Source organism: Podarcis vaucheri, assembly GCF_965113315.1.
Source record: "Podarcis vaucheri genome assembly, chromosome: 3".
Classification (NCBI taxonomy): domain Eukaryota; kingdom Metazoa; phylum Chordata; class Lepidosauria; order Squamata; family Lacertidae; genus Podarcis; species Podarcis vaucheri.
The window spans coordinates 4,349,370-4,372,446 of record NC_138761.1 but is presented as its reverse complement, the minus strand read 5'-3'; the positions used below and the strand labels follow the sequence as shown (position 1 = coordinate 4,372,446).

The following is a 23,077-nucleotide window of genomic DNA, read 5'->3' as shown; positions in this document are numbered from 1 at the left end:
TTTTCACCTGTAAAGCTTCTCCACTGGCTGCACAAGCTTCGACAATGAAGGTATGGCCAGCACCTACTTCTTATCTAAATAGAGGCTCAATGAAAGTAGAAACCACCACATCTGGCAAGAGTTCTAGCTTGGGATGGAACTAGAACCTGGGCTTCAACATCCTCTGCTGCCCTCACCTGTCTTCAAGGCCCTGCTTTCTCTTTAGCTCCTCTTCTACATGAGATTGATGCCATCCTGACGACCTCAAACACGTTCGCAGGATATGCAAAAGAAAGCTCCCAAACAGTGAATTATCCGAGCTCCACATGTGTTCAGGCTCAACTTGCTTCCCCTACTTCTTATGCTGCCCACCCCACCTCTCCACAAGTGCCATCTGTTGCCAATCACATATACTTGCCATTCTAAATGAATTCCTGAAAGCCTTATCCGCCAGCCGTGGGCATTTTTGGCCCTGTCTCCTCCCATCTGCTATTACCAGCCAGCATCAGGAGGCAGAATACACACACGTGAAAAGCAACCATGTCAACTATTATCTATTATCATCAGATTCTTGCAGCTTACGCTGAATAGTTCATTGAAACTGAGTCAACTGGAGGAACGTGTAGCTACGCTCCAAAGAATTAGAGAGCTGGAGCTCTTCTTGGAAGCAACAGAGCACACCGTCTCCACCAAGGAGGAGACAGGGGACTCCCCTGAGAAGGAGTCTAGTTCACCAACACAGGAGCCAGATATATGGAGAAACGTGACTCAAAGAAGTAGGAGGCCCAGGGTTCACTCTGATTGCTTAGAAATACACAATCACTTTGAGGTCCTCTCCCCTAGCATGGAAGACGAAGAGCAGACTCCATTTGAGGATCTCTCCCTCATTACAGTCGATCAGGTATATGAAGACAAGCAGCTAAGTCAGTCCTCAGGGAATGTGCAGGCGACCTTGGAACGGACAGCTCACGGAAGAACCCCGACCAAACCCCAGAGGAGGCGTGTAGTGGTGATAGGGGATTCCCTACTGAGGGGAACAGAAGCAGTGATCTGTGGGCCTGACAAGATGTCTCGGGAAGTGTGCTGTCTCCCCGGGGCTAAGATCCAAGATGTAACTGAACGACTGCAAGGAATCATAAAACCCACTGACAAATACCCCTTCCTCTTGGTTCATGTGGGAACCAATGACACTGCAAGCAATAGCCTCCAGAAGATCAAAAGAGACTACGAGGCTCTCGGCAGGAAATTGAAGCAACTAAATGCACAAATTGTCATCTCATCTGTCCTCCCAGTTGAACAACGTGGCCCAGGGAGAGAGGGGGAAATAGTGGAAGTGAACAGCTGGCTTCGCAAATGGTGTAAACAGGAACGGTTTGGATTCTTAGATCACGGACTGCAGTTTCTTGAAGATGGACTTCTGGCAAGTGATGGGCTGCACCTCACAACGGTTGGGAGAAATGTTTTTGCCAAAAATCTCAGAAACCTCATCAGGAGGGCTTTAAACTGACTAATGTGGGGGAGGGAGACAGTGCTCCTGAAGGCAGGAGTCTATCAATTAATGAAGATGATCATCCAAATGTCATAGACCAAATGGAGCAAACAGCACGCGGACCTAGTGGTGGGAGGAAAAAATCCTTAAATAAGAGACACGGGGGAATGATTAATGGACTTCAATGTCTGTACACTAATGCGCAAAGCATGGGAAATAAACAAGATGAGCTTGAGCTCTTGGTACAGCAAACTAAATATGACATAATAGGCATCACTGAAACCTGGTGGGATAAGTCCCACGATTGGAATGTAATAATGGGGGGATACAATCTATTTCAGAGAAACAGACCAGACAAGAAAGGAGGAGGAGTGGCGTTATATGTCAGGGATGTGTATACCTGTGAAGAGATCCAAGATTTAGATCCTCAAAGCCAAAGTGAGAGCATTTGGGTCAAAATTAAGGGAGAGAAGAATAACAGAGACCTCATTGTGGGAGTTTACTATAGATCCCCAAGCCAAACGGAGGACATAGATGATGCCTTCCTGGAACAGATGGCCAAGCATGCAAAAGGAAGGGAGATAGTAGTAATGGGGGACTTCAATTACCCGGATATTTGTTGGACGTCAAACTCAGCCAAGAGCATAAGGTCAAACAGATTCCTCACTGGCCTTGCAGACAACTTCATTGTCCAGAAAGTGGGAGAAGCAACAAGAGGAACAGCCATTTTAGATCTGGTCCTAACCAATGTTGATGACCTGGTTAGTGGGGTAGAAGTAGAAGGATCATTAGGCGCGAGTGATCATGCTCTTCTGAAGTTTACTATACAGCGGAAAGGAGCAGCCAAGCATACTAGGACTCAATTTCTTGACTTTAAGAAAGCCGACTTCATAAAACTTAGGGAAGTGCTGGGTGAGATCCCATGGACAACAATACTAAAAGGAAAGGGAGTTCAGGATGGCTGGGAGTTTGTTAAGAGGGAGATACTAAAAGCACAACGTCAGGCAATACCAATGAGACGGAAACATGGAAGGTGCCTAAAGAAGCCAGGGTGGCTATCTAAAGAACTTTTAACTGAATTAAGATTAAAAAAGGATGTGTACAAAAAATGGAAAAGGGGGGAAACCACCAAAGAGGAATTCAAACAAATAGCCAGCACGTGTAGACACAAAGTCAGAAAAGCTAAAGCACAGAATGAACTCAGGCTTGCTAGAGAGGTTAAAAGCAACAAAAAAGGCTTTTATGGGTATGTTCGTAGCAAAAGGAAGAACAAAGAAACAATGGGGTCACTCAGAGGAGAAGATGGTGAAATGCAAACAGGGGACACAGAAAGGGCTGAACTACTCAATGCCTTCTTTGCCTCAGTCTTCTCCGATAAAGAAAACAATGCCCGACCTGAAGAATTTGGAGCAAATGATTCAGCAAAGGAAACACAGCCCAGAATAACTAAGGAGATAGTACAAGAATATTTGGCTAGTTTAGATGTATTCAAGTCTCCAGGGCCAGATGAACTGCATCCAAGAGTATTAAAAGAACTGGCAGATGTGATCTCAGAACCACTGGCAGTCATCTTTGAGAATTCCTGGAGAACAGGCGAAGTCCCGGCAGACTGGAGGAGGGCAAATGTTGTCCCTATTTTCAAAAAGGGGAAAAGAGAGGACCCAAATAATTACCGCCCAGTCAGTCTGACATCAATAGCAGGGAAGATTCTGGAGCAGATCATTAAGCAAACAGTCTGTGAGCACCTAGAAAGGAATGCTGTGATCACCAATAGTCAGCATGGATTTCTGAAAAATAAGTCATGTCAGACTAACCTGATCTCGTTTTTTGACAGAATTACAAGCCTGGTAGATGAAGGGAACGCAGTGGATGTAGCCTACCTTGATTTCAGCAAGGCATTTGACAAGGTGCCCCATGATATTCTTGTAAAGAAGCTGGTAAAATGCGGTCTTGACTATGCTACCACTCAGTGGATTTGTAACTGGCTGACTGACCGAACCCAAAGGGTGCTCATCAATGGTTCCTCTTCATCCTGGAGAAGAGTGACTAGTGGGGTGCCACAGGGTTCTGTCTTGGGCCCGGTCTTATTCAACATCTTTATCAACGACTTGGATGATGGACTCAAGGGCATCCTGATCAAATTTGCAGATGACACCAAACTGGGAGGGGTGGCTAACACCCCAGAGGACAGGATCACACTTCAAAACGACCTTGACAGATTAGAGAACTGGGCAAAAATAAACAAGATGAATTTTAACAGGGAGAAATGTAAAGTATTGCACTTGGGCAAAAAAAATGAGAGGCACAAATACAAGATGGGTGACACCTGGCTTGAGAGCAGTACATGTGAAAAGGATCTAGGAGTCTTGGTTGACCACAAACTTGACATGAGCCAACAGTGTGACGCGGCAGCTAAAAAAGCCAATGCAATTCTGGGCTGCATCAATAGGAGTATAGCATCTAGATCAAGGGAAGTAATAGTGCCACTGTATTCTGCTCTGGTCAGACCACACCTGGAGTACTGTGTCCAGTTCTGGGCACCACAATTCAAGAAGGACACTGACAAACTGGAACGTGTCCAGAGGAGGGCAACCAAAATGGTCAAAGGCCTGGAAACGATGCCTTATGAGGAACGGCTAAGGGAGCTGGGCATGTTTAGCCTGGAGAAGAGGAGGTTAAGGGGTGATATGATAGCCATGTTCAAATATATAAAAGGATGTCACATAGAGGAGGGAGAAAGGTTGTTTTCTGCTGCTCCGGAGAAGCGGACACGGAGCAATGGATCCAAACTACAAGAAAGAAGATTCCACCTAAACATTAGGAAGAACTTCCTGACAGTAAGAGCTGTTTGACAGTGGAATTTGCTGCCAAGGAGTGTGGTGGAATCTCCTACTTTGGAGGTCTTTAAGCAGAGGCTTGACAACCATATGTCAGGAGTGCTCTGATGGTGTTTCCTGCTTGGCAGGGGGTTGGACTCGATGGCCCTTGTGGTCTCTTCCAACTCTATGATTCTATGATTCTAATTCCAGGTTAATGATTTCCGAGCCTTTGCCTCAATTAACAAAAGAAAATAGACCTGCATACATCCTCCTCCCCTTGTCCCAGCAATTTCGAATTATATGCAGATAGTTCAAAGAGATTCGCAACTTTTGGATCTCAAGCATAACCTGAACAGTTGCATGGATGTTTATGAAGCACATCAAAAATCCCAAGAGGACAGGATTAAAATTAATTCTGGAGGTTTGGAACCTCAGATCTGATGACAGATTCCACAGCCACATCCTGGGAAGTTCAGAAAGATTACCTGAATACCAGGCAAGAGCAGAACCAGTTTCCTGACCTATTTGACTCTCCCATCCGCCTTTTTCTCTTTACTCATCCTCTTCACTCTGCCTTTCTTTTGCTTTCTCTTCCTGCTTCCCATCGGTTTTCTTTGCTGTTAGCTTTTAGAGGCAGTTTTGCCCATTAAAAGTTGTCCAAATAAGCTGCAAACAAGGGATAAATATCAGCCCACCTCCGTTTGTCACACATTTGGACTTGGACACACACACACAGCTGGATCCCTAAGCTTTGACTGATTCCAGATCCTTTCAGTTGCTCACCCACTGGGCAGGGCTCTGCGAGAGAAAGGGAAAAGGTACATGCCCTTGGAAAAAGCTGCAACAGATCCCATTTCAAAGCTTGCAAGACAGAAGACGAGATCCAGAAACTTCAAGATGGCAGCCCTTGAGAAAACGGGAGTACAGTACTTGCCACCTTCCACAGGTTTTCTGCCATGGTAGATATTGTAACACCACAATGGTTGAGATTTAAGAGGCCACCAGAGCGATGACTATTTCTGCAGCAGCAGCAGCAGCAGCAGCTGCCTCCAGCATAACCAGTTGCAACAGTCAGAAGCAGCTTCAGCTGTCAATCCAAACAAACAAGACTTTAGCTTGGGAACCACAGCCAGGAAGCATAGCTGACAGAGCTCTTTTGACAACAGTAACTTCCTCAAGTCTAGCACTTCAAACAGAGGCGGATTTAGGGCAGCGTGACTGGCAGTGCATGAAAACTCCATGCGGTTGCTTTTGAATAGCAGTGTTGGGGGGGGCATAGGGATGAAACAGCAGGGCATCTAAGACAAGAGCTCCAGGACCTCAGTAGACTGCAAAAGTTTGCCTGCAGACTTTTAAGGAACCCCGGGACACACTTCTTGGCCTGTGCGGTGCAGCTGCACGAGACAGCAAACAGAAGCAGGCCCTGAGACCCAGGCCTCTGAACTATCTTCAGGACAAAATGTACAGATGGGCCCCTGACTGGGATTATGTACAAGGTCTTTTTATTTATATATAGCTTATATGTTATTTACATATAAGCACAGGACCTGGTTAGCTGAAGACCTGTCTGCCCCTGTATAGACCTGGTAGATCACTGAGATCATCAGGGATGTTGTTGTTAGTGGCAATGTGTGTTAATAGACCATCATATGGCTGTGACCTGTAAAGGGCATTTTCTGCCAATGCCCATGTTCTCTGGAATGTTTTCCCTCAGTGCTGAATGGGAAGAACCATTCAGGCTACTAGTTTCTGGTGTCATTTGAACACACACCTGTTTCTCAGCTGATGATTAAAGTTGGACCATGCCCTTTTTCCTTGGTGATAATGCTTTATGGTACCGCTGTAGTTTTTACTGCCGTTTTTAGTAGCCTGTCCTGATGGTTTTATTGCATATTTTTGTGATATTTGGTTTTTTTTTCTTCTTCTTTAGCTGTTGTATACCACTTTAAGGTCCCAGCTCCTGCCAACCTAGCAGTTCGAAAGCATGTCAGAGTTCAAGTAGATAAATAGGTACCGCTCCAGCGGGAAGGTAAACGGCGTTTCCGTGCGCTGCTCTGGTTCGCCAGAAGCGGCTTAGCCATGCTGGCCACATGACCCGGAAAAACTGTCTGCGGACAAACGCCGGCTCCCTTGGCCTATAGAGTGGGATGAGTGCCGCAACCCCAGAGTCGTCCACACCTCTTAAGAGATTAAGAGATTTTGAGCGACAAAAATTGTTTTAAATAAAATAAAATGTGCCTGTGTCTTAGCAGAGCCTTAGCTATTTTAAATTTCATCTTTCTGCCAGGTTATTACATTGCTGCTACCACTGCCACCACATACTGCTAATGTAAACGATCTCCAGCCCTTGATTATATGAACTCCTAATTATCCAAATGTGTTTTTATGTCCTACAGGCCATTTGGATAAGTGCTGCTGCACAGTATTTGAAATAAGAACAATTGAATTCACACTTGTTCCTCCTCTGTTAAGAACTGGATGTAACCATGGTAACCACTGGCAAGCACTGACGTTTCCCCTTGGGACTACTTTATAGATCTAGTGTTGCATAATCAGAGTAGTTATTAAATTCTGATAGGAACTTCAAGGGCTACATAGTGCTGTCTCTCTTCCCCGCCCAAATGAAATCGTTGTCAAACATGTGTGCTCTGTTGCTTTCTGCTTCCTTCCATTGGTGCCAATGTGCCACATCTATGTATCTGGAGTTAGATGTCAACTCTGTAAAGGAAACAAGCAGGTGTGCAGAGCAAGGTAAACACAGCGCTGCAAGCGACTCACATTACTACGAAGGAAGGAGCCCAAAATTCCACCCAAGGGAAGGAGCAGCTGCAGCAAACACCAACTGCAGGAAAGACGGCTCTGAGAAGCCAGATAGTTACACCCACCCACGTGCTGATGGGCTTGATCCAAAATGGAGAGGGGAGAGGCAGCTATTTGTAAAACACAGAATACAGAGGTGATCTGTTGTGGGTCTCTGATGCCTCTTGTTAAGCCTTTAGGACACAGCAGATGCAAACTACAGGACCTCAGGAGTCTCTGTGGCAGAAATTTGAAGAGAGAATGTGTCTGAGAAGTGCAAGAGTGCTTCATCGTAGCATCCCATGCACAACTTTCCGGCTGCCTGGGCTTTGTTGTAGCTCAGGGGTCAGCAAACTTTTTCAGCAGGGGGCCGGTCCACTGTTCCTCAGACCTTGTGGGGGGCCGGACTATTTTTTTTTTGGGGGGGGGAATGAACGAATTCCTGTGCCCCACAAATAACCCAGAGATGCATTTTAAATAAAAGCACATGTTCTACTCATGTGAAAACATCAGGCAGGCTCCGCAAATAACCCAGAGATGCATTTTAAATAAAAGGGCACATTCTACTCATGTAAAAACACGCTGATTCCCGGACCGTCCGCGGGCCGGATTGAGAAGGCGACTGGGCCGGATCTGGCCCCCTGGCCTTATCTCTCTCTCTCTCCCCCCCTCCCCTACACACACACACACACACACACACTTTCATGCTGTCTGTGCAACCTAAGCCCCGCTCATGCAGATGTGGAATAGACTGGGAGCAACAACAACAAAAGCAAGGTCTTCACTGGGGCTGAGACCGTGCCACTTCCATTCTAGCCCACTGAGACTTCTCCTGTAGATGGAAACAGGTGGGATAAGCTTTGCACTTCGTCTGGCTTCAAAACTTTTTGCATCTAGCAGTAATGAAAAGGACAGGGGAAGAGGTGTGGGGTGTGGGGGAGAGACGGAAAGCCTGCTAAGTGCTCCGTAACTCAAGGACCGGTTATCAGGTTCTCCGCAAAGCCCCCTTCAGAGTGTTCAGAGCCCATTTTTTCAACCCCAAGCTGTGCTGTGATAGACCATCATTCAAGGACCGTGACAGCTTGGGTGGGCGGGCAAAGAAAATTATCTGTACTCAGCAGCGTTGAGTGAGAGCTTCCCGAAGTTCCTGCAGTTAGGCAGCCCCGAGAAAAGTCTCAAGAGGTGGAATTGATAGTTCTTAACTTGCTGCAATTATTTCAATTTCATACATCTCTCTTGCTTTTGAGAGCAAATGGGCTCCAAAGAAGCCTACCGATTAGTGACAAACTCAAGCACTCAGGAAAGTAAGAGCTTCTGTAAACGGAATGGAATGAAGCTCAGCAGGTTTCGTCCACCATTTGTTCAGTCTACTTAGTCACTGATAAGATTAGATCTGCCGAAGAAGGAGGAGGAGGGAGAGAAGAACAATTTCTGCAATGGTTCCTTTCCGTGGGGGGGGGCAATCCTCCCCTAAGTGCCATATCCCACATCTAGCTGCGGTTGCTCAACGACAAAGGAATGGAATTTGGCACGTGCTCAGAGGAACTGTGTCCTGCTATTCCTTCACACATGTTTCAGTGATACATCTTGGCAACCAAATCAAGCTCTGCTGAGCTCAGAGTGAGGCACCCGTACAATGAAGAATAATACACGCCATGTGATCGATCCGGTTGACTTGTCAAAGGCTGACATCTCCGACAGGCAAGTTGAGTATTTGATGAGCAAAACAATTAATGGCTGATTGTCTACTCTACCCACACAGGCTGATAGCAGTCAAGTACTTTGATGCAGTATAAGACAGCATTGCAACACTGCATAACAGCAATTCACACTCATTTAGCAGGGGCTACACAGACATAAAGACAGTTGCAAAAATAAGGGGTTTTCACTTTGAAGTGTAGCATTATGTCAATAATTTTTCAAGAGAGTGTCATTTCCCCTCCTCCAAAAGGTAATTAGCTACTTGCAGGCTTTATGGGCGCAGGCTCTGCTGGACAGTAAACTCTTGGGAGTTTGCTTATTCATATGGTATTCTGCACTCCTTATCACAGCCCAGCAGCAAATTAAAACAAGCGAGAGAAGCCAAATATCAAGATCGGGAGCCCAGCAGGAAAGAATGTTACTCCTTTCATCCTAACTTATTCTATGTCTATAGATTTCAGCCAATATATTTTGCAAAATTCCAATGAGTTGTATCCAACCAAGTTACTCTCAGAGTAACAACAATAACAACAATAATAATAATCAATTTATTATTTATATGCCACCCATCTGACTGGGTGGCTACCCCAGCCACTCTGGGCAGCTTCCAACAAATTAAAATACAGTAAAACATCGAACAGTAAAAACTTCCCTATACAGTGGACACGTTGAAATTAATGTAGCTAAATGAGTCGTGCCCATTATTCAGATGAAGGGCAGTATACAAATATAATAAATAATAATTTTCAATGAGCCTACTCTGAGCAGGACCAAAATGGAATACAGCCCAATAATTTTTTAACGAATAGATCATGTGGGTTTTATTTGGAATTCCCAATATACCCTCACCCCCCAAAAAAATTGTTATTTTCTTTTCTGCATTATAGAAGATATCCTCTGACTTTAGCTAACAAGAGCAGCCCAGACAAATCTCAACACAAGAGGAAGGAGTGCAAACATATCTGACAGTTACCTGGATAACTGAACTACCTGGGGGGAACACTTGTCAAAAGGACATTCTGTATATTCTCCTTGTTTGCATTTGAAAAGACTCAAAACTGGATCTGGAAGGAGACCACATCAAATCGGAAGCCAAGCTCTTCACAACTATAACAACCTATCGGCTCGGGCCTGCTTCAAACATTATGGGCAACTACACTGAATGCGATGGTATACACCAGGCACGTCTAACTCCCAAGAGACTGTGATCTACTACCAATATTAAAAAAAACTGGCAGTGATCTACTCATTGTCATTGGAGGGAGGAGGAGCATGTGTGGGGTTTTTTTTGGGGGGAGGCCAGTTGTTGACACGACAGAGGGACAGAGCGAGGGGGCCGTGGGCAGAGACAATCAGTGGTCTAACAGCGTCCAGCGATCGACCATGATCAACTGCGATCTCCAGGTGATCTACCTGTCGATCACAGTCGACTGGTTGGACATCACCGGTATACACACTTAACCCATACTATCTCCATTGGTCTGGTCAGTCTGCAGATTCTCATTGCATGGAGTTGGGTTTCATGGAAGAGAGGGCTATCAAGGGCTACTAGACATGAGAACTGCGCTCTGACTTCACAACTGTAGGCAGGCTCTTCATGTCAGGAGTGCATGCAGGAGCCAGGCCCTGTGACCAGTAGGGCTTTGCAGGACTGGGGCCTTCCTAAGTTTGTTCTGGAGAGGCAAGGCGCGGCCGCACAGGTGAGGCCGCTTGGTAACTCACTGCACCTGGTGGCAAGAGCCGGGAAGGGGTATAAGGTCAGCATTTCTCTTCGGTTCTTTGCCACAGCAACACGTTTCCTGCCTTGCTGCGTTTTGCTTATTGCTTCCTGATCCTTGGACCTCGGCTTCTTGACTCCTTGCTCCTCGACCCTCGACTTCATGACTCCTTGGCTTCCCGACCCTCGGACCCCTGGCTTCTCGTTTCCTGCTCCCACCCCGCCATCTTGCCCCCGGTCCCAACATCCTTAGCCAGGACTTTGATCGCCCGTAGACCGGACCGTGACACTTCTTTGGTTCTGATGGCGGCATGGACACTTACGCCACAGACAACCTTTCTGAATTGCTCTTCGTTCATATATAATGAACGGTGCATTTTGCTAATTTTAGACTTTGGACTTCAGGGTCTTATGGGAACTGTGCTCTTTATATGGTTGTATGCAATACCCCACCTACTTCAATATATGGTAAGTCCTACCTTTGCCTCAAAGTCCTGCCCTGATGGTGCCATTGTGAGTGCCGTATTTCAAAGGCTCCAAGCTCCAATTATTTAGATTTCTCTTATCTAAATAAATAAATAAAAATTGTCCAGGAGCACCTTAGAGACCAGCTAAGTATGTTCTGGGTATAAGCTTTCGTGTGCATGCTTATACCCAGAACATACTTAGTTGGTTTCTAAGGTGCTACTGGACAATTTTTTTATTTATTTTGACTGTGTCAGACCAACATGGCTACCTACCTGAATCTATTCTCTTATCTAATTATTCCACCCTCCAAAGTAGGTCATTGATTTATTTGTACCTACACCTATTCCTCACTCTTCAACTCCAAAGAGTTCCCAAGGCAGCAGGGAGTGTTCTTTGGGAATAAAAATCACCACAAATCCCCCCAGTCTTTGCACTACTATTGTCGGTTGACACTTAGCAACAGGCCAATGGCTCAACAATAGAGGAGCTGCTTTTCATGGCCATGGACCGGGGTTTGATCCTGACAACTCCAACTGAAAGGGCCTCAACACCTGGACTGGGAAAGACAAGTGGCTGAGCTTGTAATGATTCCCCCCCCCCCATCCTTATTGATTTTCAGTGCTGGACTGCAAAGTACAGGACCAGCACTCTTGTCTGGTTTCCTCATTACAGCGGTACCTTGGTTTACAACCATAATCTGTTCTGGAGGTCTGTTTGTAAACCAAAACAAGTTGTAACCCAAGGTACACTTTCACCAACGGGGCCTCCCAAAAACATTTGCTCGTAATCAAAAAAATAAAAATAAAAGGGGTTGTAACCCCAAAAAAGTTCATAAACCGGGACACGCACTTCCGGGTTTGACGTGTTTGTAATCCAAAACGTATGCAAACCAGACTGTTCGCAAACCAAGGTGCCACTGTAGTTTGAATGCAATACTCTCAAGAGGCAACACATGACAGTGTCCCTTCCTTGGGTTCTTAGGGTGAAGTTGCAATATCAAAGACCACTTGGTTCTGGGTGTTTGGTATTGTCTCCCTGCCTCCTGTCCCCACAGGCAGGCATCACATTCATTCATAACAATATTTATATACCGCTATATCACAAAAATACAGTGGTACCTTGGTTCTCAAACGCCTTGGTACTCAAACAACGTAGAACCCAAACACTGCAAACCCAGAAGTTTGTATTCTGGTTTCAGAACTTCCAATTTGAGTGCCACGCTTCCAATTTGAGTGTCACACTTCCGTTTTGAGTGTTACGCTGTGGTCTGTCTGTTTTTGCTATTTATTTTGCGTTTTGTGGCTTTTTTGGGTTTTGTTTTGTTTCTGTGACTGTGTGGAACCCAGTTCAGCTACTGACTGCAGTACATTGTTTATTGCTTTCATTTTATGGATCAATGGTCTCGTTAGATAGTAAAATTCATGTTAAATTGCTGTTTTAGGGGTTGTTTTTAAAAGTCTGGAACAGATTAATCCATTTTGCATTACTTTCTATGGGAAAGCGCGCCTTGGTTCTGAAACGCTTTGGTTTTGGAATGGACTTCCGGAACAGATTAAGTTTAAGAACCAAGGTACCACTGTATATCAACGCAGTTTACAACACCAAAAATAAGATGAAGCCATACAATGAAAGCAGAGAAAGCTAAAAACAAATATCAGTAACCCATTGTGGGAGATAGGTTCGTAATTGCCTGCATAGGCCTGACAGAATAGAAAAGTTTTCAGCAGGCTTTTAAAAGTTGGCACAGAAGGCATCTACTGGCAGAGTATTCCACAGGCCTGGGCCAACGGTACAGATCCTGCAACTGGAGAGTGTTGGGTTTTCTTAATATTGATGTGGTCAGTGGTGCTACTCAGAGGTGTGTGTTTGTAATTATAACCTGCATGGCAGCACATCTGTGAGCTCTTAACAATTCAACACACCTGTAGTATTTTAACAATTTAACTAAATAGCAGGGGGAGTTTACCTGCTGCACCGAATGCAGCGATGTGATAGGGTAATTGATTATTTTGAAAACTGTATTTAAGCTGACCAACTGCTTGGTATTCTGCTGGCTGGTGTAGAGTTGCAGCTGTTTGATGATTATTTAAAAATAAAGTAAGCAGAGATATTGCGGGCAAGTTTTTATCCCATCGCCCCAGTCGCTGCACAAGCTCGGTTGGCGAAGAAAGTCCAACAGAGAGGTGCCTATAATACATAACCAAAAAGAAGCCACAGTGTGCCTCACTGTAAAGAGCAACCATATTAAAAATACTAAGCATTTATAAGAGCACTTTTTGAGTCCTCCTGAGATACACACATTATCTCAATAATCCTTACAATCTGTGCTTTTCTTTTCAGGAGGTACTTAAGGGGTACGCAATACCGACACCTCTTTTTTGTGGTTAAAAAGTGTAACACTTACTGTAACAGCTTCATGGTGAGCACTGGCACCTATTTCTCTAGAAAAGAAAGCACTACTTACAGTGTCCATGGAACTAGGACTGGTATAATTGCCCCCATATTGTAGGTGGCTTGAAGGCAAACTGAGGCTTTCCCAAGGGCACTGAGTGAGCTCATGGCAAAAGCAAGGTTTGAACCAAGGGTGTGTCATGATCCACAGCTCAGATTCTTAGATACTCTGCTATACCAGTTATTTCAACTTAAGTGAGTTAGGTAACATGTTTTAATGCAATATTTCCACTAATACTAAGCAAGGGGTGTTGACCAAACTCACAACAGCACACCGCATTCAATGCCCCTCGTTTCATAGAGGAGCCCATATATTTAATTCAAAGCAGGTTCTTGGCCTACAATATTTTCCAATCAATTTCTTAGCTGACAGACTTGCTGGCTAAGTAGCTCTCTGCTCTTCCAAGATGACAAGGGGGAGAAAGGCATGGACTTTCTTGCTGCCTGGATACCTGGGGAGAAAGCCCAAGATAGAGATCCTGCAGCAATCCAACCAGTTCAATTTCTAATGCACATTTTCTTGGTGCACCGATGCAGACAGTTTTCTGAAGTCTTCCTGCGCTCTGGTTATCCAATTTATTTTCCTTTCGGGAGAATTAATTGGCATCCGAATACTGAAGCTGTTGGGGGGCATCACGGGCTGAATGCTTTATGAAGGCACATCTGAGACCACATGTCCTCAGCACTGCATTACTCTTAATAGGATGTGCATTTGCTTCCACAACTAGCCACACACAAGCAGAACTGGATTGGGGTGTATGTGGGCAAAGCAATCACTTCCAGACCCCATTCTTGTCAGGGTTGGAGAACCTGTGACCCTCCAGATATTGTGGGACTCCAACTCCCAACAGCCCCAGCCAGTCAGGGATGATGGGAATTGTAGTCCAGCAAGATCTGGAGGTCCACATGCTTCCTATCCCCTGGTCTACAAAGAAGTGCCTGGCCTGCCAATTCAACTTTACACAGGCCCAACTGCACATGTGCTTATGCATGAAAGGCAAGTCATCAAAACGGAAACCGTGGCACTCATTTGTCAATGTAAAATGTGCACCCATGTGCACTAGCTTGTGGCTATAATGTGCAACAATCTGTGGAGGGTTTTTTCAGTGTTGGTGATGGGGAGAATAAGGACACAAAGGGAAGGACAGCCAAGAAACTCCATGGACATTCCATATACAGTGGTACCTCGGGTTACACAAACTTGACATGAGCCAACAGTGTGACGCGGCAGCTAAAAAAGCCAATGCAATTCTGGGCTGCATCAATAGGAGTATAGCATCTAGATCAAGGGAAGTAATAGTGCCACTGTATTCTGCTCTGGTCAGACCTCACCTGGAGTACTGTGTCAAGTTCTGGGCACCACAATTCAAGGACACTGACAAACTGGAACGTGTCCAGAGGAGGGCAACCAAAATGGTCCAAGGCCTGGAAACGATGCCTTATGAGGAACGGCTAAGGGAGCTGGGCATGTTTAGCCTGGAGAAGAGGAGGTTAAGGGGTGATATGATAGCCATGTTCAAATATATAAAAGGATGTCACATAGAGGAGGGAGAAAGGTTGTTTTCTGCTGCTCCGGAGAAGCGGACACGGAGCAATGGATCCAAACTACAAGAAAGAAGATTCCACCTAAACATTAGGAAGAACTTCCTGACAGTAAGAGCTGTTCGACAGTGGAATTTGCTGCCAAGGAGTGTGGTGGAGTCTCCTGCTTTCGAGGTCTTTAAGCAGAGGCTTGACAACCATATGTCAGGAGTGCTCTGATGGTGTTTCCTGCTTGGCAGGGGGTTGGACTCGATGGCCCTTGTGGTCTCTTCCAACTCTATGATTCTATGATTCTACATATGCTTCAGGTTACATACACTTCAGGTTGCAGACTCCGCTAACCCAGAAATAGTACCTTGGGTTAAGAACTTTGCTTCATGATGAGATCAGAAATCGTGCTCCGGTGGCGCGGCAGCAGCGGGAGGCTCAATTAGCTAAAATGGTGCTTCAGGTTAAGAACAGTTTCAGGTTAAGAACGGACCTCCGGAATGAATTAAGTACTTAACCCGAGGTACCACTGTACCTCTGAGGCTGTGGAGATAGAGGTGACACAAAAAATTCCATGGAAATAAAATATCAGGTTTTTCACATTCCTGGTCTAGGAAGTGACACACAGTGGGACTATGTGAGACCAAGCACTCACTGCTAACGAAGCCCCAGGGTCAATAGAAGGATCCTTATGGGAGAAGGGCTACACTTAACAAACAAAATAGGCCAATCACACAGCTAGCAATTCACTTTATCCTTCTCCATACGCAGCTTGAAGTTGCTATTATACTTATGGGAACTGAAAGTTAGCATATTAGGAATCCATCAAGCTTATTCATGACAAGTCACAGAAAACATTATCAATATGTTACTGCTAAGAGAAGCGGGGGAGCTCTCCAAGCAGCATACTCCTGAGATCATCATAATGCTGGAAAGCGACTCCTTTCTGCAAAGGAAGAAAGGAGAACTGGTGATTGCATCATCCTGTGCCCTTTGGACAACCTTTGGGTTCTAATGTCATTGCTGGAAAAATAAGGGAAGTCAAATGGATTTAGCACAAAATATGCTCACAGGACAGAATGTGAAGCACAACTTTAAAAACTGAGGAGCAGAGAGCAGGAAACACCGATCCCAGCTTTCATTTCACACTGTTTCTGGAAACCATTAAGATGGTCCAGAAAAGGGAGAACTCTCAAGGCAGTTTCCAAACTGAGGCTAGATCAGACCAACCTGAGAGGATTTCCAAGGTATCACTGGCATCTCTGCCAGTTTTTTAAAAAGCAATTGAACAGGCACACACAGCAGTTCATAAACATCACAGGCCAAGAAAGCATGGCCTCATTTTTGCAGGAACAAATGGCTCGCTGTGGCAAGATGGGAGAAAAAGAGAGTCCACACACAGGAGTCCAAAGTACTGAAATTTATAGTGCAAAAAGGACATTAAACAAAGAACTTAAATGCAAAGCCTGAACTATATATTATTAACATCTCTCCCCCCCCCACCCCCAATACCTACTTCAGAAGCACTTTCACACTGGGTATTAGCCACAGAGAGTCAATTGCGCTGCTTGTGTCTGTCTACACAACTTCAACTGGTTTGAAACAGGTGTAAGATACCATGATTCTCTTAATGCACACTAGTAGTTGCAGTTTTGTGAGGCTGCAAAGAATGCAAAATTCATAACATTTTCACCAAATCTCTGTTCCCAGGCTTCCCGTTTAAGAGGAATGAAAACATAAAAGCTATTTTACTTTGGTAGTATAGGTAAAGGGACCCCTGACCATTAGGCCCAGTCGTGACTGACTCTGGGGTTGCGGCGCTCATCTCGCTTTATTGGCCGAGGGAGCCGGTGTACAGCTTCCGGGTCATGTGGCCAGCATGACTAAGCCACTTCTGGCGAACCAGAGCAGTGCACGGAAACACCGTTTACCTTCCCGCCGGAGCAGTACCTATTTATCTACTTGCACTCTGGCGTGCTTTCGAACTGCTAGGTGGGCAGGAGCAGGAACCCAGCAACGGGAGCTCACCCCGTTGCGGGGATTCGAACCACCGACCTTCTGATCGGCAAGTCCTAGGCTCTGTGGTTTAACCCACAGCGCCACCTGCGTCCCTACTTTGGTAGTATAGATGCGTGCTTTCACTCCAGTGTAGTTACTGCTGGATACGTAGTCAGTTGAGGACTTGAAGAAGAGCTGGAACATATGTGTGTTGGCAACATACAGGTACATCTGCCCCACTCTGAGAAAGGTTCTCTGCTTTCAATGCAAGCTTTATTGTAGCCTCGCTTTCATTTATTTATTTATTTATAAAATGTGTTAGGCTCCTGTCTATTAAATAACCCCAGAAACATGCAATTTATAAGACAAAGAAACAGTTCCTTAAGCAAACCAAGATGATAAAGGAAAAACAGCAGGAGCTGCCGCAGAAAACAAAGGACTCAGACATTCAAAAAGGCCTTCTTTAAGACGACTGTTTTGACTGGACTGCGTAATGAATAAGGCAACAACGAAGCCAAGCAGATTGCCTGGAAACAGACCTACACTGCCTTAATTTCCATGCTGGAGAAAAGAAGGGATAATAATGAAACAAACAAAATCCCACTTTGGTTAAACACTTTGAAAGAGGCAGCACCATAACGAAGAACCTCTTGCTTTCAAACCTCACAATACTAACCTCCGCAACTAAGAGGAAGCAGAGCAGGAGAATGGAGAGATGGATTTGGGGCAGGGGTAGGAAGCGTCTGGCCTTCCAGGCATTGCCAGAATACAATTCCCACCATCCCTGACCATTTGCCAGGCTGGAGTCCAACAGCATTTGGAAGACTGCAGGTTCCCCACCCACAATTCAGGGTGTTCGTTGCCACTGGTGCCACATTTAATGTCCAATGACCAATCTTCTCACTCAGGGTGGGGCAACTTAGTAGGATGACTTTTCGGGGGGAGCCCACAACCCAGTGCAAGTCATCTGAACGTGCCTAGGAGTCAATCCCCGGCCTCCATTTAAAAACGGCTATTGGAAAGCTGCTGCCAGATGAGAGAATGTACTGGGTTAGAAGGAGAACCAAGGATCTGACTCGTTTCAAGGCAGCTCCATAGGTCCAAAGTCATTCTCATTTTGCCCATTCTGGCTCCAGTACAAATCTTTGTGCGTTTCCTCGTACACGCAAGCCTCTGCCTCCCACACCTGCATAGCGTCTTGAATCTTCTGTCTCCAAACTAACAGTGATCTATGCATCATAACCATGCATCTAGACAAAACTTAATAGATGTAGTGCTGTGGGTCCATGCTGGGAGTAGGAGAACCTTAAGACAGGGATAATAAAAGCAGCTGGACTTAACTTCTGCTCAAAAATTACCTTTTCTGGAATGGGTCCAATGGCACAAATGCACTTTTTTTTTTTTTAAAAAAAAAGGGAGTTCTCACAGGGAAAGTGCAGCAGCAACACAGTGGTCAGGGAAAAGAGCTCTTGAGTCTCGTCTCCAGGCCAGGCACAGGAAGGTTTGTACAGTGCGGTACAGGAGCTTTTTGCACAAAAGTTAAAAATGAAGGGTGGAAATGGAGAGCTAAACAGGAGCAAAAGGTTTCAGCGCCACTGGACGCCATGCACCACCTCAATGCCACACGATTGCCAGCAGGAAGCCATGCAAACCACCAGCCATCTAGGCACATCTGTGAAGGTCTGCATTGTGTATCAAAAGGGCGCAAGCCTAATGCAAAACCGCACACAAGCTAAACCGCTACACAATATGGCGCACACATATTAATGCATCTTATCAGACTGCAGGCACTCATGGTTCCAAGTCTGGAACAAATCATTGCTTTGGTGCAGCTATATCCAGCCGTGCACTTCCACTGCATGCTGTGTAGCAACTGTTACATACAGCTATTTGTGCCAATTCTGCTTCCCCAGCACGTGGAACTCTGTCAGAGACACGTTAGCATAACGCAAGCGGTACGTTTTGGCTGTTACGGGCAGACTTGCTCACGGTGCTTCTAAGTCCTCAGCCACAAAGCACAGTGCTGATAATCCACTGAAGTGATCAAAAACAGTAAGACCACTCCCCCTGCCTTTTTTTTACTGCGTGCTTTTAAAATGTGCCTTCGACATTTCTGGAGTCTCAAGCCAGATCACGGAGTCCAACATTCCTCACTCAGCAATTGTTTAGAACTTGCTGATACGACAGCAGCAAATTAATTTCCACCAAAGGAAAAACTTCCTTGCTATTGTGCGGCAGCAGTGTATTAGGAGAAAACAATCTGAAATAATTAACTTTTTTCTTCTGCTTTTAGTGCTTGTCAATGATTAGCGGGCTCGGCAGGGCTTCCCCCCTTCCAAGAACTCTTTCCCCCCTCTGACTTGCTTTCCCCTTTAAGGGTCTCCCCCACGCCCCCCCAAAAAAACCCCACCGTGTGCCTACTTCTGCAAGCAACGTGCAGAGAGTATCCGTGCCAAGTATGACCAATTTGAACTTTTATACGCTGATTTTCAAGGTCACTGCTGAAATGGGCAAGTTTGCACTTAACAGCACTCTCCAGAAACTACGCAGCACTACTGAATACGAGAGAGAGAGAGAGAGAGAGAGAGAGAGAAGGGAGAGGGAGGCAAGAAGGAGCAAACTACCAAAGTTCAGCCTACAGTGAACGCCAGCTTCAATGCTGAAGGCAAAGCAGCCCGTCGCTGGCGAGATCGAGCTGTCCCTCTGCAGCTGGACATTGCCTCTGGTTTGCACGGTTACATAAACAAAGATAAGAGGCGCCGAGGGTCCTCCTCGCTGCCTCCCGCCTTGCAGCCAATGGAGAGCGCCCGGCGGGAGAGAGGTCTTGGATGAAGGACACCCAACCGTCGGAAGCGAGAGGAACGCGGACGCCTCTCCACGGGGCTGTTGCCCTTACCTGGCCGGCTTCCAGCTAGACAAGCGCGCTCGTGGGCTGGGCGGCGGCGGCAGCAGCAGCAACCTGAAGGCTAGCATGCCGCCCCTGCAAGGCTCCCTCGCCTCCCCTCGGCTCCATGTGCTCCGGGCTGCTCGGAATACATTTGGCGTGCGCTCGCTGCTGCTGCTGCTGCGACAGGAGGAGGATTCAGCACCAGAGCCGAGCTGCTGCTGCTGCTGCTGCTCCTCGATCCCCACACCAGCTGACTGGGTAATTAAACTAAACACATGCCGCCAGAGCCACTCCAACCCAGCGACGCTCCTGGGATCCCTGGTGCCACCTGGCAGGCTCTGGCCAAGCACAACGGAGCGGCTCTCGGAAAAACAAGCGCGCAAAGGCGCAGAGGAGAGCGGCGGGCGAGGGCGCACGGCGGCGAGGTGCCCACGCGAAGCAGACCCGCGAAGGAGACCCGCACCGGCTGCTCCCGTGCCTTCCCCGGGATGCCGGAAGGGAACTGCGAGGCGGCTTCCTTGAAAGGACCGGGCAGGCGACAAAACCAGAGGAGCCACCCCCGCGTGGCAGAAGAGATCGCAGCCCAGGCGAGCAGGCAGCTGCCACGCTTCTGCAGCGCCCGGCGGAGCGGCAAGCCACGTGCGGAAGGCAGTTTGGGGCGCAGCAACGACTAGATAGGCATCCTCGGATGCTGATGCTGCTTAGGTGACAGGGATCAGTGACAAACGTGTTGCATTTGTTGCAAATAGTTACACTGCCAACTGCTCTGAAAGCCTCATTTTGGGCTCAGAAGCAGTGCAGAAACTTAATACTTAACATGGTAAGGACAACAATATGGCAAGTGGGAGGATTCCCTGGATGGAGCTGGCAGACTGGTAGTGCTGGTCACACATCCCCCGGGGCAGTATTATATTCACACACCCTATTTTGTGTCAGAGACTACCTCCATACAAAAAGGCACAAGCAGTGTTTCACACAACGCACAATTAAACATATGGAACAATCAGACAAATCCAGGGTCAACTGCTAGGCTACCAGTTATAATTGTTCAAGAGAACCTCCATGTTGCAGACAGGATGCTTCTGAATTCCAGTTGCTGGAGAGCAGGCAGCAGGGTTGTCTTCACTTAAGTCCTCCTTCTATGTTTCCTGGAAGCACCTGGCTTGGGACTGTTCCAAGCAAGATGCTGGACTAGACTGGTCCTGGGGCAGTTCGGCTTGCTCAGACAAAAATGGACAACTAGTCTGGCATGATGCCTACAACAGTGGCCGGCTGGATGCTTCTAGGAAACCAAGAAATATGACGCAGTGGAGGCATCAGCTGTCCTTAGTAACTGGTATTTGGAGGTATAGTGCCTCTGCATGTTGAAGCTCCCTTTCCTGTTGAAGGCATACTTGGTCACTGTAACCATGTCAGGGTATTCTGCAGAATGTGCTCCCCTCTAGGGAGGCTGCCCTTGAAAACAGCTTGGAAATGTCAACGGGTGAAAAATGCTGCAGTTTTCTAGTCCAAGTATATAACTGATACAGTGGTACCTCTACTTACGAACGCAATCCGTTTCGGGGTGCCATTTGCACCCCGAAAAGTCTGTAAGTAGAGCACTACTACTGTGCGTGCATGAAGCACAATAGAGCGCTTCTGCGCATGGAGAACCAGGAAGTAAACACTTCCGGGTTTGCCACATTCGTAACCTGAAAAGCCACAGCGTGAAGCAAACGTAACACAAGGTATGACTGTATTTTTAAGCTGCATTGCTTACCTAATTTGTTTCTTGGATCAGTTCAAGTTGCCAGTGCTAAACACTGAAGCCCTGAATGATCTGGAAGCAGAATGCCCAAAGGACTGCCTCCCCCTACATGTGCCTTCTCATGCGCTCAAGACAACAACTGAGGCCCCAGGGCCTCCCTCCCTCCCTCCCGAACTGAGGTGGGTGGAGTTTTCATGTTATGCCACTGCTACTTTGGAATGACTTTCCAAGAGAGATCCACCTGGCTTGATCTGTGTCCTCCTATTGATGGAGGGAGGACACAAGCTAGGGAGATGCTAGCTGCTGGTTGCTATGGTTCTGTTGCTTTGCATGCTGCATTTTTAGTGTTTTCGTATAATTACTTTTATATTGATTTTTTAAAAATGAGATTTAAAAAAAATACTTTCTATGGCAACCTAGGAGGATAGAACAGTACTGAAAATAAATAAAATAAGCTTAGTGATAATTGAGTATAATGCTGGTCTCTTCTTAAACATGCTGGACCATGGTATCAGCTTTGACATTTCAGGTGAAGCAAGTTGCTAAAGCGCAAGCAAAATAGAAGTCCCACATGCACACTTGGGATTGTGACCTGTGTGTCTTACAGCAACAAGAGGAGTGGTTGCATAGACTGCCTCTCTAAAATGGCCCACCTGTCCTTAAAATGATGCTGTTGAGCCCCATCTGCGCTCTGCACTGACTTTCCACAGCCCTCTAGGCACAGGTTTAAGTTGGCGGTTTCGTTTCTTTCAGGCCTTAAATGCAGGTTTGCACAACCCCGTGAGATTAGCACATCCTATGGTTCTCTCCCCCCTGTCAGCATACGATGGTTTATTGACAATGGAGCCTTTCCACAGGAATCAAACAGAGTGAAGCCCTTTGCGGTGAGACACTGGAGGCTGCAAAGTAGAGGAAGAAGCAGGAAGTGTCTTAGCCCAGATCCACCCTTGTCCGCACCAGGTAGCCTTCTGGTTCCTGCTCACCTGGCCAGGCGTAAATCCTTCCTGGGTCTTTTACCTGCCTGCCAACCTCTACTGTGACTCCTGGAACCTGTCTTTAATAGATTATCTAAACCTGGGAAACCTCTTTTTTAATACTTGGACTGAGGCTATGGTATTGAGAAGGGTGGGTCAACCTTTCCTCCCTGTGCTGTTTCTTCAATTTAAAGCTGTCTCCAACCTGTCATTAGTTGCAGACAGGAACGGCCCAACCAAGAGGCAAGGTGAGACAGCTGCCTCGGGCAGCAGACTCCACCAGGGGCAGCAGATCCCCATGTTGATCTTTCTTCCCCCGCCGTGTTCCTGATATAGATCTTCCCTCACCCCTTCTTCCCTGGCAGGGAGGAAAGCACCATTTTGGGGTGTGCCTCAGGTGCCAAAATGTCTCGGGCTGGCCCTGGTTGCAGAAAAGTGAAAATGTTGAGTGGAAGATGCCACCAGCTTGGAAGGCTTTAAAAGATGATTGGATTGGACAAGTTCGTGGAGATTAAGGC

General features: G+C 46.5%; 1 protein-coding gene across 5 annotated transcripts in view; it reads right to left on the bottom strand.

Annotated features, from left to right (window-relative positions):
• NCOA1 (nuclear receptor coactivator 1) overlaps positions 1-23,077 on the bottom strand; it is a 302,949-nt gene that overhangs the window by 122,048 nt on the left and 157,824 nt on the right. The window contains exon 1 of one of the 5 annotated variants that reach the window (XM_082217276.1): positions 19,848-20,263. The exons of the other annotated variants lie outside the window; for them this stretch is intronic. The gene's annotated coding sequence lies outside the window, so the exon portion shown is untranslated. Of the gene's footprint in view, positions 1-19,847; positions 20,264-23,077 lie in introns of those variants that run through there. 5 annotated transcript variants of the gene reach the window in all.